The 4124-nt window shown below is 46.6% G+C and overlaps 1 pseudogene; it reads left to right on the plus strand.

Annotated features, from left to right (window-relative positions):
• Positions 1-1554, plus strand: LOC119316067 (annotated as a pseudogene).
• The last annotated feature ends 2570 nt before the right edge of the window (positions 1555-4124 follow it).

Raw genomic sequence — 4124 nt, forward strand, 5'->3', positions numbered from 1 at the left:
ATGGCTCATGAGGCGGAGAGATTCGCTTCCTACATTAGTTACTGGGAGTCTGCATGGAGCAGAACCTGCGGTTTCTTCATAGACCAAAGTGAGTATAGTAACGAACATATCGCATTGTTTGGTTTAGCTATAGATAGATCATGGCTAACAAAATTACCCACAACAACCCACACCCTGTGATGTAGTAGTCCTTCTAATTAAATCTAAGAGTTTTTTTTGCAGGTAATTAAATCTAAAAGTTGGCATTGCTTACTTGGTTTGTCATCCAATCTAAGAGTTTATATTCAATGTTCCGCCACAACTTCACACACGTCATTGCCTCAATCACATAGGCACGACCTCCCTCGCACAACCCAATATGCATGCTAGCGCTAACCAATTAATTATATCATATCTAATGTTAGCATGCGATTGAGATCTTGTCAAATATTAGTGTGCAATGCAATTAAGACCTTGTCAAATATTGTATTAGTGTGCAATGCAATTAATATATTGTCTAATATTAACGTGTCTAATGCATGCTTCACCTTTCTATAGCTGCACTGACTTCCATGCAATATACACACCACACCCCCGGACGCATCCCAACCAATAGTGCCGGGTCAACCCCGGAGACCTTGCAGATCTTCTCCATCAAGCTCGCGGAAATAGCTGGTGGCTTTAAGTGGCCATTGTCAGTGTATGGCGTGGTTGCTGCCCGTGACATCGTGGATCACAACCGCAACATTCTCTTCTCCTGCATTAGGAGCCAGGCCCAGGAATTGAGACATGATGTAAGTATTGCTACTATCTTTTGATTTTCCTTTTGAGATTGTGTGCCCCCCTACCTTAGTCCTCTCTTGTTGATTAAAATATATTGACTGGTGGTGCTTGCAGGATCCTTTTTTGCGATTGACTGGCCCAACCCGTGCAATTGTGTGTTCGGACAAGGTCGAATTTGAAATCCAACTAAAAGTAAAAGGTACAACACAGTCTCAAGATGAAGCATTGATCAGATGTGCACGTGATTGCAGTGGAGGATTTGGTCATGGTGTTTCTACAGTTTGCTATAAGAACTCTCGGTGCACACTTGAGTTATGTTTGCAGCGAGTTGCTCAAACGGTCCAGGCCACTATCTTGGGTATCCAAGTTGTGAAGGGGTCATGGCCTTTTGAACATGGCGCACGAGTTGCTTGCTCCTCGCTATCAGGTGAAATTGTGTGCACTGATGCTGGACTCGCCCGTATTATTAATCCCTCGTCTAGCCAAATTGTGCTGCTTGATTCAAAAGATGGAGCAAAACTGAAAGGTTTTGATGGTCACCTGCATGTGTGGAGGCAAGTTGTCTCTGTAGGAACTAGAGGATAATTGGGCGTTGAGATACAAGCCTACTTCAAATCTGGTGATATTGCTACACGGGGTCATGTTAGTTTCATGACCAAATTTTGCAACATAAGCCAGGAGAAATGTGCCCTTGATGGCGCCGAGGTGTTGATTACTGTTGCTTGGTCTCTTGTCCCTACGGAAAGGTGTTCAATCGTGGATGATGGAAGCCGCAGAGGGAATCTTGTTTGAAGCTAGAAGATATCAGTCGGGGAAGACTAAAAGGAGAGAGCAAATCATCAGAACACCAAGCAAACCCCTACTCTAATTTACATGTACTAGCTTATTAGAGGTTGCTAGTATATCTGTATTTGTTAGCTATGTAATTTGACCAACTATTTGTGTACAGACTGTAAAGTCTAGGTTATGTTGTGTCTAAATGCCACATATGCATGACCATTTGCATAGATTGTGTGCCAATGCTACTCAACCTCTACTCAAATTAGGGCGTGTGGCACAACATGTGCCTTAACTAAGAAATCAATCAAGCAATCTTGTTTAACAAGCGATTCAGGCACGTCAGATAGCCCTTGTATAATGCAAAAGGGGAGACGTCTTTTTTTCACGAAACTTTTGCAGGGATGGCACCAAGCTACTTAATTAATTTGCTGCTTATCAAGTTATATTGTAATTTCTATGAATTGTTCTTTCTTTGCACATTCAATAAAATGTTGTATGATGGCACTTATCATGATTAATTACTGAAGTTGTCTAGCTTTATCTTGCTGGCATATGCATGCGTTGTTTTTCTACCTAATTATGGGAAATGAAGAATGCTACATTTGTATACTACATCTTCAGATCTGGTTGGCAGATGACGTTTTTGGACATTCAGGTGAACTGCATTGGCGACAGCCGTATAGGATTACCCGACCGACCCTGCGTCTCTCCTGTAGGAGCGACTAGGGGGGGGGGGATCATTGCCCATCGCCGGCGCCACGGGGCCACCGGTGATGGTTGCGGTGAGGATCTGGTCGCGCCATCACCCCGCGGGGGGCTCCGAAATCATGGTGGCGGCGACAGGTGGTGGTGCATCGCTGGCTTCGCAGCTAGCGGGAGCTTCTGGTTCTGGCCGACAACCTTGGCTGCACAGGCATCGAGGTCAATGCCCCCCTGCACGATGTCCCATGTTGCTCGCGTGTGCCCGCAAGAGATCGTCCTCCGGAGGTGCGGTGACAAGATCGAAGGCATGTGGATCGCGGGGCTTCCCCCGGTTGGGCGGCGCCGCCCTGCTGATCCGATGAGGTGGCTCTGCTCGAGATTCGTGGCTAGCAGACTACGGTGCCCCTTGCTGGTGCTATCAGGATGGTGGGCTTGGGGTCATGGGTGCTGCAGCGAGGAGGTCCGTGGCGCCTTGGTTCCTGTTCGCCGAAAAATCTGCCTTTTGTACTCCTAGATCCAGCCATGTCGGCCTCGGGGCCGATGGGCCTCAATAGAGGTCTCTCCGGCAAGACAACAATCAGAAGTGGTGTTCTTCATCATCGTTGTTGATCCGTATGCATGGTGATCACTCCAGCCTACAGCGGCGGCCTTGCTGCGGAATGTGGTGATCACCAAAAGGTTTTCATGTGGGTTTCTCCCTCCAGATCTGGTGTTTGCCTTCGTCCATGAGATGCAGTCTATGGACCACGGCTTGACGCAGTGGCTATAATTGTGCAACGGTGGCGGGTCATCGCATGTAGATGTTGGGATCGTAGAGAAGTGATTGCGGTAACACATGATGGACTTCGAGGTCGATGCTACTCGTGCACCCGGTCTCGAGCTCCAGGGTGAAAACCTAGGTCATACCCGATAATGATGATGTTTTTTACGGCATTACCTTTTTGAAGGCATTGTTCGGATATGCTCAAATTGGTTCTTCAGGGTGAGAACCTAGAATCTGGCCTTTGATAATTGGATCCATGTGACAACAACGTTTAAGCATCGCTCCCTTTCTGAAGGCATTACCATTGAAAAATCTTGTCGTACTTATGGTGTCATGAGATGTTTGGTGCGGATATGATCATTGATATAGTTTGTTGATCGCGGATTTGACCGCTTCGGAGTTTCCTCCTTTCCCTCGCTTAGTCATAACCTTGATCTTTTACAATGTTGTTATTTGTCGGCCTGTTTTTTATGTGTGTTTGTGTTGGTCGTGCGCATCCTATCTATGTAGAGGCCGGTTGTGTGCTCATTTTGTTTGTATTATGTTGATGCTTTATTTTGTGTCTACGAAATCAACCCTTTGTAAAAAAAAAGTTGATCTATATGTACTCATCTCCTTTCGGAGTAAAAAAGAGACGGATTTCGGGTGTGTGATTATTGTGTTTGTTTATCTTGACGCTTCATTCTGCACCAAGATTCATGCGCTTGATCCAACGACGGCCACCACATTGGCTGCGAATTGATGTCATTGTGTTTGTATTATCTTATGCGAGAGGGTCCACGTTTAAAGCGCTAATCCAACGAGACTAGTTGATTGGCGTCGCGCTGGTCCGACTGAACGTACGATATATAGGGATCCTAATCCTAGTAGTTCTTCCATAATTATGCCAACTATTTTGTGTCCAATCCGGAGGCGGACTCTGGAAAGAAACGATTTATATATTGTTTGCAGATCGTTCGATTGACCGTGGAGTCGATCGATCGAGCCATGGCCGCCGCGCAGCGCTACCGCACCCGACTGTTTGTGGCGGCGCCGGACGACGGTGAAGGAGGCTACCTCCTCTTCAGCCTCGACCTCAACTGTCTCTTCTCCTCCCAGGAGAAACCGCAACCCCAGC

Source organism: Triticum dicoccoides, chromosome 6A (genome assembly GCF_002162155.2).
Source record: "Triticum dicoccoides isolate Atlit2015 ecotype Zavitan chromosome 6A, WEW_v2.0, whole genome shotgun sequence".
NCBI lineage: Eukaryota > Viridiplantae > Streptophyta > Magnoliopsida > Poales > Poaceae > Triticum > Triticum dicoccoides.